The following is a 15,708-nucleotide window of genomic DNA, read 5'->3' on the forward strand; positions in this document are numbered from 1 at the left end:
AAAATTTATATATTTATTTTTCAATCTTTTTGTTTTTTAAAAAAGTCAAATTATAAAAAGAACCGTCCTTTAGCTTTCGGATACTAAATTATAACTAGATATAGAAGAAGGTGCATTGTTTTTATTACTTTGTTTAATTTTTTTTATATAAATATTATTAAAAATAAAATTATTAAAATTCATAAATAAAAATATGATACTAAATGCTGTAATATAATATATATTTTTAATTTAAGGCATGTTCTTTCCATTTTTTTAAACTTTCAATAGAAGTTTTTTTGTTTAAACTTTCATAAATATTATTGTGCCTATATGTAGTATTAAAAGAAACACTATTGAATAATTTTCCTTATTAAAATATATAAAATTTATTTGAATTATTATTATGAAAATATCCATTTTTGTTTTTGGAGCAATCAAAATATCCAATTTTAATTGCATAAAAAAAATAACAATTTTTTTAGTTAGAATTAACATTTTATTAAAATATTCAATATTTTAGTAAATAATGTTAAGCACTAACGTATTTTTATAATAATAATAATAATAATAATAATAAAATAATGACATTATTTATTAAAAGAAATTTTACACAAAGTGTCAAAATTGACTCATTTTTTACATAATTAATGTCAGGCGGAATTTTTACTTTTATGCTATTTATATACTTTTTAATTACACTTATATAGTTTTATGCATAAACGACGCTTATGTCATCATTGTTGGTTACTTTAGCATGTTTTTACATTCTCTCTCTACTCTTTGCATTCCCTTGTTCTTCTTCTTCTTCACGTACCCACTATATTTGCTCGCTCAGTCCACTTTGTATTGGTTCTATATATACATTTTAGTTTTTTTTCTAGGTTTTTTTTTTAAAAAAATTGGAACTAATTTCATTAGTGTGAAAAATCGTTTGATGTTATATATATATATATATAGTATTATTTCTTCTCAATGGCCATTACCCATTCTTTCTCCTCTGCTAAAAAACTCAAAGAAAGGTGACTACTCGTTCTTCTCATATTGCAAACCCCCCCCCCCCCCCCCCATCGGCCATTGCCAAATCCTCCAAAGAAACCGACAGCCTCGAAAGCTGAATCATCAAGGAAGAGGATTGTATGTGAAGCCACTGAATCTCGTAAAGCAAAAAGGGTAAAATCTAGAGTTGACGATCCTAAGCCAATTGAGGAGTCTTTGAAAAAAAAAAACACCCAAAGGTTTGTTTAGGGTTTATGTTAGGTGATTTTATTGTTGTTTTTTGGTGTTAATATATTAGTTAAGTTAGATTTGTGTTTTTGAGATTGTGTATTTTTGAGAGATATGGTATATATTTTTATGTTGAGATTTTATTGTTTGTTTATATTTAGGATTTTTTCTCTCACAAGTCCCCATCTTTTTAACTTCTTGGCATATTAGTCCCTGTACTTTATTTCTTGGTAAATTAGTCCCAAGCTTATCTCTGATGTGCAGCCTAGCCCTTGTTGACACTAAATAATGTAAAACTTTTCTTTCTAGGGAGATGACCATTTACCACTAAAAACTACAAATGGTAGTTTTGGAAATAAAGACATTAAGTATGCAATTACCATAATTAAAATAAAAAATAGAAATCTAAATCATTCCACTCTCATGTATATATATAATACATATGCTGCCATGAAAACTAACCCATTATAAATATTAGGCTCCAACCATTATATAATTTTCAGTTCAATCGATAGATGACTTTACATGTTGAAGTATTGTGCCTATGTATTGTGTTTCACTGTAACAGTTACAGTGTAACTATGTCAATATGTATCATATGACTACCCAAAACTAACCAAAATATGTCATGTGAATGTTCTGTGACTATCCGAAATGATGTCCTGAGCTACATGGCTGGCTTAACAAAAGCATAACCAAATAGTTTGGACTTCATGCATAATAAATAAAGTTCCCAATATTACAAGGCCAAAGAAGTTCAAAAAGCTACATTATACTATTATAGACAATTTTAAAACCTTGGTAGTCATCTTTTTCTAAGTTGTTTTCTTCTTCTTGTTCAGGTTACTTGACTTTCCTTTTGCTTTGTTGGTAGCTTTTATTCTATAACTCTATGATGGAAAAAAAAAAAATACAAACATTCAAATATTTGGTCTACAATATATGCATTATAAAGATATGAATATCATGTAAAATAATAAACAACTCAAATTGTTCTTTTTTCCGTTAGTTTTCTCACATTTTTTGCTATTATGGCCTGCCTTGCCACATTTCTTGCAGTGCATGATTAACCCATATTTTTTCACTTTAGTTGCAGTAGGTGACTCACCAGCTTCTTATCCCCTCTTCTTCTTAGGTCTCCCTGACCTTTTCTTATAATAACAGGTCGCTTAAGTGGATGTGATCTAGGATATAGTTTTGTAAATACGGACCGGACTTTCTAGCACGGCACGAAATCGGCACGAGCCCGGGAGGCATGAGCAAGACACGGCACAAAAAAATATGGCCCTGGGCCAGGCACGACACGAATTGAAAATTGGCACGGCACGACACGACATGGGCCTGAGCACGGCACGACAAGCCCGAAAGCACGACACGAAAGCACGAACAAATTAGCTCGAAAGCACGACACGATAAAAAACCCGATATTTTGACATTAATAATCATAATAAATTTTTATTTGTCAATTATTAATAAATTAAAATGATAATAGAAGTCTTATTTTTCTCAATGTTTATATTAATTTATTTTAAGATTTGTGAGTTAAATTTTTTAGCATTTATTAGTAGATATTAAAATTCTAATAATTATCTTTGATATAATTTTGTGTAAAATATTGTTAAAAAGTATATAAAATATCTAAAATTATAATTTAAACAAAGAAATGTATTTGGTTTGGTGGTAAGTCCATTGATGGTTAAAGAGGAGGTGGAGGGTTTAATTCTTCATCTTCACATTTTTTGGCAATTATAAAGTGGGCTGGCCCGAATAAAGAAAGTGAGCCAGTCCGACACGACACGACATGAGCCGTGCTAGGCCTATTCTTTCAAAAATGGGCCGGCCCGGCCTGACACGAATTGAATACAGGTCGGGCCGAATTTATCAGAGGCACGAAAATGTGGACCGGCTCAGCCACATTTTCAGCTCTAATCTAGTATTTGGCCATGACTCTGGTCCATTTGTTCCTTTTATAATTGGAGTGTATGTCCTGTGATAAGCTTCCTTAGAGTAAAAATCATCAACAAAGTCTTATGGTTTCCATTTGTTCTCTAGGATACATGCCAATGCATGTGTGCATGGAATCCCATTCATTTGCCACCTTTGACAAGCACAAGTTTTGGCATTAAGATCAACAACATACTCCTCACCAGAAGTAGTCACCTTTACCTAGAATAGAAGTTTACTAGACCATTTAGTCCTCATCACCCTTACCCACTCTCTATTCTTTTCCATAATCTTCATTGCTTTTGGTGAGATTTTATGCTTCCATTTTGACACAAACTTCCTTTTTTCTGTATTTCTTTCCATCAAATAGCCCTTAATTCTTTCTAACATAACAATGATTGGACTATCCTGTGCTGGTAGAATAAATTGGTTGAATGCCTCGCATAAGTTGTTGAGTAAGATGTCACACATAGGTCGTGCTCTGAAGCATGATCTACTCCATTCTGAAGCTGGTTTCTGAGTTAACCATGCCAATGCAGCAGAGTAAAGTTTCCCCAATGCCTCCATATTTTTCTTAAATTTATTCATAGTAGTTGATGTAGCAGCAACCCACACCAATTCCCAGGGTGTTTCGACTTGATATTATTGTACATATGTCTTACACAAAAACGATGCTCAACATACTCAACATGTTTTTTTACACTAATTATTGTGAATGATAGACTATTTTCTATTCCAACATCTTCTGATAAAAGCTGTAAGAACCAGTCTAATTTTCCTTGTTTTCAGTATCCACTACTGCATAAGCAATATGGAACATGCAATTATTTTCTTATATGCCTATTGCAGCCAACAAGATACCTTCATAATATCATTTGAGAAAGCATCCATCCAAACCAATTAAAGGCTTGCATCCAGTATTAAACCCTTCTTTGCATGCTTGAAAACAACAATACAACCTCCAAAATTGATTCCCTCCTCTGCTGTGTAACACAACTGTGCTTCCAAGATTGCTTCTTTTAAGCTCTTCACAATAGTCCCACAACAAAGCATATTGATCTTTTATGTCCCCTTAAATTTCTTTCCGAGCCTTAGCCCTTGTTCTATAGAACTTCCAAATTGAAATATCACTCTCAAGATCATTCTTCACTTGGTCAATAAAACCTGTGCACATAGTACCAGGTTCAGATCTAAATCTCTCTTTGTATTTCTGGCCAACCAATTAGCATAAATCATTTTATTGTTGTATACTCGTCCACACACATGCACATCATTAAGTGTTTCTATCTAGAAACCTCTTTTGTCTTCCATCACACTGGCATAAAGAAGGAAAGGGCAACCTTCTTGACAAATGCATCTAACTCTCCTTGAGTCATTTTTCACGTACCGAATATGCCTTCCATTCTTAATAGCATATTCCCTTAATGTATCCTTCAGCAATTTCTTACTACAAAACTCCATTTGCAGCCTAAGCCTTGGGTTAGCCATATCCACTGATTGATTAAATATAAGTATTCCCTCCTCAATTGTGCTAATATCCCCTTCCACATCCACTTCATTCATATTCTCCTCTATTGGCATAAGGTCACCCCATGATTTATCACTAAACTTGGGCCAATTAAATGGTTCCTTGTCATTGTTTGTGTAGTACTCCTCTTCAACGTGTTCATATTCATCATCAACTATAATCTCCTCAACATCTGACCCATCTTCAAAACTTAAATCAAACCCCCCATGATCCACAAATTCAACTATATCATTCGAACTGCCAAGCTCAATACTTGGTTTCGGACTTGAGATAGGATTTTGATTGTATTTCTCACCATTAGTACATCTATGATTTGATTCTGTTGGTCCATTCTAATTCTAAAGTTGGCTGAAGTAAGATAATATGCATGTCTATAACTTTATGCTCTCCCCCACGTTCCTTAGCCACCTTGGTCATAGTAACAAAATCAGTTTCATGTACCAATCTAACTAAACCATCACTAAGAGATTGACTAGGCTTTTTATACATCAGTTCCCATGGCATCTTATAACCTAAATACTCAGGGATGACATTCAAAGTAATGCTTGACAAATAGTCAGATTCTGCATTATCAAAGAAATCAATTCTCCCACCCAAATAATTTTTGTTTCCCATTCTGTCATGAAAATCTCCTCCATGGAAATTTTTTATATAAAGAAGTTTGAATATTCACCTACGTTAATAAAATACAATATTTTTTTTTATAAATCTCTAAATTTCTAATAAAAAAATAAAAATTAGAGTAATATATATATATATAATACAAGTAACGTGCATATTTTAGTTAGTTATATTAATATTATATAAATTTTAAATAAATATTTTATTTTAATTAAATAATTTATTTATTTTTATTTAAGTTTATGTTTGTTCTAGGTTTTGAACTTGAGAATAACAATAAAAGATTATATATTATATGTTTAATGTAATATTAAATATTGTACGTGGATTTTAAATTTAAATTTCTTGCTAGTTTTTAAAAAAATCAATTTGTTACTAATTAACAGGAGAATATATTATAGGTTTAATATGATGTTATTATAATAAGTGAGTTTAAGTTTAATTAAATTTTATTTAAGTTATAAAACGTATAATTTTATTATTTTTAAAATATCATATTTTAATTTTTTAAATTATTTATTTTAGTTTATTTAAGTGTAAGGGTTTATAAACTACAGTCAAATATAAAAATATTCTGTTAAATACAAAAATATTCTGTTAAAGTTAACATTAAAAAAATAAAAAACCATTAAAATTAAAAAATTTTGTTATCTATACACTTATTATATAGAAGATTTACATTGTATTAAATTAGTAATAGAAAAGAAATGTTATAAAATACCTATGGTGCTTCTTCATTATCTCCACGATAGACCACCATGCTATCATTATCCTTCTTGCTTTTTCTTAGTTGAGAGTGTTTGTCTTTTGTTAGAAAATTTTTCTCTACATTATTCTGTTTTTCGTAAATAAAGTGTAGACGGGAAGAAGAAGAGTACTTGACAAGATACAATAGTTCAAGGGTCTACTCTTTTTTCTTTCCATCCACTACCCCTCTAAAATTTTGAGGGAAATGACTAAAATATTATTTCCTACTCAATTGTGTTAATATTCCCTAAAAATAAGAGTTTTACATTATTTAATATTAACAAGGGTCTGGCTTCACAAGAGAGATAACTACGGGGACTGATTCACCAAAAAATAAAGTATAGGGACTAATATGCCAAGAAGTTAAAAGGATGGGGACTTATGAGGGAAAAAAACCTTATATTTATTATCTTTACCGTCTTGTTGTTTATTCTGACATTGATTTCTAGTTAATTCCATTGTCATATTTTAAAGGTTTATGTTTTCATTTTATTATGCTTATAATGCATACAATATGTTTGGTTTAATGCTTAAGCGAGATTTTTAATGGTTAGGTTATTTAGTTTTACAACTTATGTTATAAAATTGTTGCAAGTATTTTTTTTATTTTTGTTTTGATTAAGGGTTGTTTAAGTGTTTTCTTATGTTGTTGTTTCGTTTGGGCAACGAATCTGGTTGAATGGTGCTTATATGTAGTTGTCATGATATTGTTGTTTCGTTGCTTTTCGTTTTTTTATTTATGATTTGTAACTTATTTTATTGTAGATTTGAGAAAACAAGTATACTCCATCATATTATTATCATTCAAATGTTGTCTACTTATTCTCACAAAATCATTGAAGATATAAATACTATTTTGTCTATTGAGCAAAATGTGTTATTTTTTTAGACTATTTTCAGACACATTTGAGGTATTCCTAGTTATACATTTCAGCCCTAACTTTGTCATAATTTTTTGTTGGGGGAGGTTCGTCAACCATGTGAGAGTGAGTTCTGGGCCAATTTTTTTTGGGCAGTTGATTAGATTTAGCCTTGAGAAGTTTTCTCTTATTTCTGGTCTTGATTGTCATGGTGAGTGCAATAAAATGGATTTTAAACAAGAAACCAACAGTTTAGTTCAGAAATGTTTGACTAGTATTCCTAAATTACAAAAGAATCTGTGAAAGAGGCATTTTTTGGTAAGAGGTGGGGTGATAGTGATGAACTTGCTGTTAAAATGACAGTTTTGTATTTTGTACAATGTTTTTTGTTGAGTGGTTCCCGTGAGAAACGAACCCCAAAGGCAGAGTTAGATATTATTGATAGTGGTCGATACAATGAATATGCTTGGGGGGAAAGAGTCATTTGCAATGACTATAGCCTCGTTTAAGGGTAAGGTTGATAGTGGAATTAAAAAGAGAGATAAGTATGAAATGGAACATGAAGGCAATAATGAAGATTTTTATAGGCTTTTGGGAATGCCTTATGCTTTTCAAGTTTGATTTTATGAGTGTTGTCCTTACGTTGTTGGAAAATGTGCTACCTTAGAAGGTGGTGGAAAACCAATGATTCTAAGATGGAATACTGATGAACAAACTCATACTTTGAAGACATATAAGACCAATATATTTAACATTCCTCTAAAAAAGGTATTTTTTATGTTGTTGTAACTTTGCTTTGAGGTTGATATATACGTTTAAATTTATATTCGTTAATTGTTTATTATTTTTGATGATGTCGTGTTGCTGTTGTTATGTTGTTTTTCTGTTGCAATTGAAAGCAAATAATTTAAGTCCAACTTTAGAAGAGTTAGAGAAGTTGAATTTGGAGAATTTTTTTTTTCAAGATAAGACTATTAATGGCCGTGGTAAAGGGACGTTTGTTCTTGATGCTTATTATGATGTAGACGATGATGGGTTTGAAGGAAAAACATACCATGATGGCTCTTCTTCTAAGGTTGATGAAGGGGGTACGTTATCTAAATTAGAAGAAATACAAAGCTAGTTTCCCAAGTTGTTAGTCAGCGACAGTTGTTTGCTACTAACATGTTTGTTTTGAAAGCTTTTGTTGAGTTGAATTTTAAAGAGTTGCACAAAAAATTTGACTCTAAGTTTGATCGTATTGTATTGAAGGTATGTGTATTATTATGTTGTTATGTAGTCTTATTTTTAATTGAACTTGCCCGTCAAGTAAATCATCGTAAAATTATTGTTGTTTTTGATTATTTTTGTTTTTATGTTTATTTATTGGTTTGTTTTGTTTGTAGGATTATGTTGTTTTGAAAAATGGTGAAGAAGTTGAGCCAAAAAAAGATGAAGATTATGAAAATGGTGAAGAGACTGAAACTGATGATGAGAATGATTATTACAAGAAGGATGAAGATGATGAGGATAAGAAGGATGATGTTGATGGTACAGATAAGGATGTTGACGATGATGATGGTGGGATAGGTGATGGAGGTAATGAGGCTGATGTTGTGGTGTCTGAAAGGAAGGTTGCTGATGATGCGAAAGAAGTTGTGGGTTCTTCCAGTAATGTTAATGATGATGATGTTTAGAAGGTAGTTTTGTTTTGTTTTATATATTTTTTTTCATATATTGTTTGTCTATTTAATGTGTTTATTAATTTTACTTTTTTTTTATAAGTCATTAGTGAAAAAGATTATGAAGAGTTCTTCAATGGTTAAGTCAGCTTGAGATTGATGATCATGTGTTGACTGTGTTAAAGTTTGTGTCAAAAATGAAGGTTTGTGATGTTGTGGTGTTGTTGCTTTACAATTGTTCTATAGTTGTTTTCATGTTAATCTTTTTTTATGGTTGTTGTTTAGTTGCCTTCTAGATGTGATGTTGTTGATGACTTGTTGCTTTACAGTTGTTCTATAGTTGTTTGCATGTTGATATATTTTTTTTATGGTTGTTGTGTACCTGTCTTTTAGATGTGATATTGTTGATGACACTATGCATGATGTTACCCAACTAGTTGAAGAGGTTCTAGATGATGCAGTAGTGCATGGTGGTGTTGATGGCACTATATGTGTTGTTGCTCAAGCAGTTGGCGAGGTCGCAGATTTTGCAGTAGTGCAAGAAGATGAAGTTTTGGTTCCTGAAGAGGTTGCTGCAATTGACATTGATGCTACTCCTGTTGTTGAGAAGAGGGCTACGAAACCCAGCATAGCATTGAAGTCTCCATTCTTGAATGATTTTTGTTCGTTTGGTTCAGCTGAAGATGGGGAAGCCTTTGAAAGGGTATCCCATTCAAAGGTTTATGCCCTCTATATGATAACATTGGACAACCTCCTGATACCCAACTCGAGAAGGAATTTGATAAATGGCTGGATGAAGGTCGCTTAAAAAGGCCAAAGTATATTGTTTGAGTTTGTGATTTTAATAAAATATTTACTGTTTTTTTACAATATTTTTTTTTTCGTTTTTAATTTTTCTGGAAAGACAATGTTTATTTAAAAGATAAGAATAAAATCAAACCAACTTTCCGTCTTGGAGTTGAGGATATAAAGGAGAAGATGTGATTTCACAGTTTAGTTAATTGCATTGAATTCTTGAGTAGTTAGTAAGTTGTTTTGTAGTTGTTGCATTATTTATGTGGTGTTGTTGTGATAAGTATTTTACTTTTTTATTCATTAATTTTTTACTTTCATTGTTGTTATAATTGTAACGTCCTGTATTTTTGGGTACATTTAAACGACTCGGGTCAGGATTTTTGTCCCCAAGTTAAGAATATTATTTTAAATAATATTATATATTTTTTGGAAATTATTCCATGAGTTATTGCTATCCAAATTATGAATTTTGTGATTTAAAAGTCAAAGATAAGACTTTCGGTCCTGGACCGACACAAAAACCCTGATCGGGTAAAAATCTCAGAAAATAAAATGAAAAGCTATGGCAAATATATTTTGAGCATAAAATACAATCATAAAAATTAAATTTTGGTAAAAAATAATAAACCTACAGAAAAATGGAAATTTTAGGGCATTTTGTGTTAAATGCCTAATTTTACCGAAATGGAGAATTTTATTTCATGAATGGACCTTAGGTTAAATTTGTTTGTGTGATTAATTAGATTAAATGTGAGAGACATTTAATTTAATTATTTAGTGTTAAGTTTTGTGATTAAAACTTAATAAGAGTGAAAAATGTATAGAAAGTCAATTTGGACTTTTCTTCTCAAGAATTAATTATTCACCATTATAAAAAAAAAATTATAAATTGGTATTTTAGGATAGGTGGCTGGCCATGTGGGGTGTTAAAAATGATATGAACCAAAAAATTAATTAAGTTTAAATCCCATTAAATTAAGAAGTCAAGTGGGCAAGTGGGTAGAAAAGCACTTAGGGGGTGTTTGGTATGGGGGTTTGGTTTGGTGGGAATGAGAATGTAAAATCTAACCCATGTTTGGTAAATTTATTTTTAATGGCTTGGGGGTTTGTGTTTCAAAATGGGTCCAATTTTTTAACTTGATTTGAGGGTAATCTTAATCCCTTTAAACACTTGAGTTTCACATTCCCTTAATCTAAACCCCCTTTAACTCTACTCCCCCAAACACAAACCTCATACCAAACACCGTGTTTTGTGACCCCCTAAGTGTTTTGTGATATTTTGAAGAGTTTTGTGAGCCATTCTATACCCCAAACTGACCACACCTCTCTCCCATTCACTCTCATATGATTTTTGAAGACTCTCTCAAGTATTCTCTCCATTTTCAACCCCAAGAACACCAAGGAAACATGGAAGCTAAGTCTTGGTCTAGGAAGGGTTTTCCCTAAGGTAAAGTTTTATTAATCTAGACTTTTGTAAAGTTTCAATCATAGAGTTTCAAATAGATAATTAACTATGTTTTTGGGGGAAGTTGGTTAGGATTTTTGAAAGGTTTTGAAGGAGCCAAAACTAATAGGAAGGTCCAAACCTTAAGCAAGAACAACAAGAGGTAAAAAGTTTACTTTTGATGATTTTTGTTGTAGGATTTTTAGTTTTAAGCATTATTTAGTATATTTAATTCTTAAAGTTTCTTATTGGTGATGTAATAAGGTTATGGTAGTTGTTTTATAATTTTTATGATGCTTGTGTATTGATTTTTGAAAATAGGAACCAAAACCCCCAAGGGTTTTGTGGGAAACCCTAAAACAAAACATGGTTTGAGCTGTGACTTCCAAGGGGTCAAGCAGCCACTGTATATTGATTTTGTAAAATTAAATTATACTGTGATGTTGTTGAGATTGAGTACATAAAATTGAGCTTTTGAAACACTCAAAATTGTTTAGAAATGAGTAAGTTATGCTATTTCAAAGTTTAGGTAAAAAACTGTTTTTTCGTATTCTTATTTTCGGAACCAAGTTTAGACAGCCACTGATAGGGCAAGTGAACCCAGTTTTTCTAAAATTTTGTGGAAATATTGTTGGCATAACCTAGTATTCCATTGTAAAATTTGGTAAGAAAATATTGAACGGTTTGAAAGTTATTAACTGTCAAAGTTTGGAAAAAATAAGGACTTGAAAATAAGGTTATTTTTACCTCATTGTTGGAAAATGATTTCACCAATAAAAAATGCTCATTTTGACCTAAGATTTTACAAAGACCTAAATGGCATACCAAAAATGGAATTGGGAAATTTTAGTAATAATTGGGTTAGTAAATTTCATGTTATGAACTAACGAAGTATGTAGTTAAAAATGTGAAAAATAAGTTTTTCACACTTAGTGTAAAAATGAGATTTTGGAACATAAGGTAAAAAGTAAAATTTTGCTTATTTCAAGATATAAACTTGGTAAGTCTTGAAAACATATTTTCACTAAAATTACCACTTTGAGTTTAGTGTGAATTATTTTTATTAAAGAATTTTTATTCTTTTTAAAAATAAGAGATTTAATTTATTAATAGTTAATAAATTAAAAGAGGGTTTAAAACCCTATATTTTGATAAAATAATTAAGTGAATTATTTTTCTAGTAATTAAAATTGATTAATTGATTTTTGAAAATTAACTAGTCAAGAAGGGAAATTTTTAATGGTTTTCCTAATTAAGTCAAATTAGGCAATTTTCTTAAAACAGTTTTTAGAGATTAAAACCTTAAGAAAAATAAAAGGGAAATTAAGAGTTTATTTTCTTTAAAAATAATTAAGGAATTTATTAGTATTTTCTGGATATAATACCGGCTAAAATCTTACATATTTTAACCGACTTGTTGAAAGTCCGAGTTAATAGCGATACCTTGAAAGAATAAGATTTTTAGCGAATTGTGGGAAAATACCATTGTGATACCCGAGCCTTGGTATCGAGACCTTAGGATAGGTCTCCCCGAGACTTTTAGTGTAGTCTCAAATATTTTTGTATGAATTTCCTTAATGGGTTTAAAACCAAATAAGGATCATAAATCCTTACAAATGATTTTGAAAATGACAAAACTACCCAAAATAATATTAATGAATTATGTGCCATAATTAATTCGAGTATACTATATGGATAACTACAGTATTGGCTAAGCGTAACTGGACTGAACGTTGGAGGGTGAAAACCTACTGAGTGCTAAGGACTCCAAGTAAGTCAACTTATATTGTGTGGCTGCAACATGAAATGACTATTGTATTGTATGTTAGTATAGGGATACATGCACATATATACACTGTCATAGAAAATTGCTTAGAGACGTTAGTCTAGTGGGTGCTGAGTTAGAAAATATGAACGGTAGATATCTGTCATATCCTAGATGGCTGATCCCCATCAAGCTGCTTGATTTTATTATGTCCAGCTCATTACCGCAATGAGTGGCCAAGAGGTGAGGATTAGCTGGTTAAACCTAGGGGAGCCAAAATAAATTGGACCTAGGGGCCCTCATGTTTACTTAATCAGTGAGCTGTTAGAACCCGAGCAAGTGCTCTGATAAGTTATTCCTGGATAGCAGCCGTGAATATTGGCCATTTAGTGAGAGTGCCTATAGATACTAGGGGTTGCCAGATTTAGTGAGGCTGAACACCCTAGGGGAAACTGCTCACCAGCACCACTGATTAGCATAGAAGTCTCTGTAAAACCGTGTAAATTCGATTTCACTCTTGGATAAGTAGTGATGCCCTAGGTAACGCAATAGTTACCCTTGATGGAGATATTTATTGGCTAGATCTTAGTGTTGAGACTCGGTTCTCTCTTACATATTAGCAATTATGTTGGAGGGCGCGTTACGCTTGAATTGTTGGAAATTGTCGAGCGTTGGTCTCAAATTATATTGTGATATGATATATCTGCTTGCTCTGAGATTTTCTGAGTGCAGGGATATATTTGTTGATAAGATATAGTTGTGAAATAATAAATCTGCTTGCTCTGGGATTTTTTGAGTGCAGGGATATAATTGTTGATAAGAATTAGTTGCGATATAATATATCTGATTGTTCTGGGATTTTTTGAGTGCAGGTTTTTATCTGTTTATAGGAAATAAATTATCATTGGTTATCAGGCATGACCATAAGTTTTCCAGGACACTTTTGCGTTCTTGAAATTGATTGTATAGGGTCCCGATTGATCCGGAACCCTGATTCTCTACATGCTTTGTTTTAAGGTTGAACTTACTAAGTGTTTTCGCTTACCTAGTTATTTCATGTTGTAGGTAAGTGCAAGGGCAAGGCAGAGCAGTGAGCGCTGGAGTCTACCTTGCAAATGTACATGTGGACCGACCTTTTGGGGAAGCCGTTTTATTTTGGAAATGTTGTGTAATTTTCCTAAACTAGGCTCACTCTACTCTTTATAAAATATGTCGTAAGTAAATGTTAAATATGGCCATACGACTTTTTAAAAAGATTTTTTATACGAGTTTTTGAGACATTATGTTAAATGAAAACATTTATATTTCTGCTTTATCGAGTCTTGAAAATCTGGGTCGTTACAATAATTGTCTGTTTTCAATTTTTTTTGCAGCATATGGATATAATCTTCTACTATCCTAGAAAGAAAGGCAAGTATGCAATGTCTCCTTAGGTCTCTTTCACAACTACTGATTGCTTTTTTGATGGAAGCATATCATTTTTATATCAGAACTTTCTGCAGAAGGATAAGGATGTTTCTATTGTTACTCTTAAGCATGATATTGCTGAGTTTATTAAAGGTAAAAGACTTATGTGTGGAACCTCATGCTTTCTTGTTGATCATGTGTTTTTTCCCATCCATATGAAAGCTAAAGAACATTTGATTCTTGGTCGTTTAAGCATTAAGGAGCGGTGTATTTACATGTATAACTCCTTGAGGAGTGGTCGGTATGAGATTCCAGCTATGAAGGCTTGTGAGGCATATGTTGTTTTGTTGCCTTTGTTCTTTGAGTTACTAGATTTTTATAAGGTTAGGAATGATCCAAATCCAAGTTCCAAAGATCCTAAGGCTCCTTTTAATGTTGTTAAGGTTGATGGATTGCCAGAACAAGAGGATATGTAAGTATATATTAATTTTTTTAATGGTTTAAGTTTTTTTGTTGTTTTTGTGTTTTGTTTTTTAGTAATAATTTGTTGTTTTGCTGTTGTTTTTTAGTGATTATGGTGTTTTTGTAACATTGTTTGATGAGTACTTTTTCGATGGGAAGGTCATTCAATCAACAGATTTTTCTGTTGAAGATCACAGGTCTAGGCTTGCTGTCTTGTTCTATTGATATGCCATGATGAAGCAAGTAGAAAATGTTGAAAGTGATATTGAAGTTCCAATCAAGGGTTAAGGCTAGGGGAATGTTTTGAAGATGGCAAACTTATAATGCATATTTCAGTAATCAAGGGTATAAGAACAACAATGCAACATAAGACTAACTATTGACATGCCTTTATGGATTTACTACTATAGACGTTATTTATTTTTATTTTTTTGTTTATGTTTTTTGTTATGCCATGAATTTGGATTATTGTCATCCTTTTATTCAATACGTATTAACTTTGAGCTTTTTTTTGCTAAAATTTTGTCTATAATTTAAGATCTTTGCAGTTGTAAATTTATAGTTTTTGTATGATGTTTTAGTTTTTCCACTATTAGGTCAATGCCAAAACAACACAATAGATTCGATTAAGAAAATAAGAAAATGCAACAACTATCGTACAACAAGGCAATAGCAATGCCACATCATGACACAAATATTTATGCTCCAACCAATTTAACACGTGTAATATTCAAAAAGTACAACTAGCTATCAACAATTATGAGATATATTAAGTAAAAACAAGTTGTTCTAACCAAATAATAACATAATTCATTTTTATATAAAAACCAGATTCTCAACAAGAATTGTTGAATTTCTGCTCAAGTGTTTGGTGTTAAAAAAAATAAAAAAAAAATTGATTCAGTGTATATATATATTTTTTTTTAAAAAAAATCAAATTATTTGAGTAAATTTGTTGTTGTTGTTGTATTGTTGTTTTCAGATTCTTGAGGGTCGGTTTCGGCAAGTTTTCCTATTATGACCTCTTTGGCCACATATGCTGTACTTGTTTTGCCTTTTGGTTTCCCATGCAGCTCTGATTCTTTTTTTGTTGGTCTTCCAACTTTGACACTTTCAAATGGAGGTAATACTATGATGTCCTTGATATAGTTTGGTATGTCCCACGTGCGTTGGTTTCCTACTGGGTATACTGTTGCTTCATATGTTTCCAAGCATGTTTTTGTTGTGTAGTAATGTGAACAACAATTGTAAGGGTCTATGTTCATCTC

The 15,708-nt window shown here is 31.4% G+C and overlaps 1 long non-coding RNA gene across 2 annotated transcripts; it reads left to right on the top strand.

The window, feature by feature from the left end:
• The first annotated feature begins 10,634 nt into the window (after window positions 1–10,634).
• LOC133784092 (uncharacterized) lies at window positions 10,635–15,218 on the top strand. 2 transcript variants are annotated; one of them, XR_009871125.1, is made up of 5 exons: window positions 10,635–10,809; window positions 10,892–10,969; window positions 12,512–12,577; window positions 13,637–13,739; window positions 13,945–15,218. It is a non-coding gene; the product is annotated as an uncharacterized LOC133784092 (long non-coding RNA). The 2 variants fall into 2 exon arrangements; XR_009871126.1 differs by having other exon boundaries at window positions 10,900–10,969.
• Window positions 15,219–15,708: the final 490 nt, after the last annotated feature.

Source organism: Humulus lupulus, chromosome 6 (genome assembly GCF_963169125.1).
Source record: "Humulus lupulus chromosome 6, drHumLupu1.1, whole genome shotgun sequence".
Classification (NCBI taxonomy): Eukaryota; Viridiplantae; Streptophyta; class Magnoliopsida; order Rosales; family Cannabaceae; genus Humulus; species Humulus lupulus.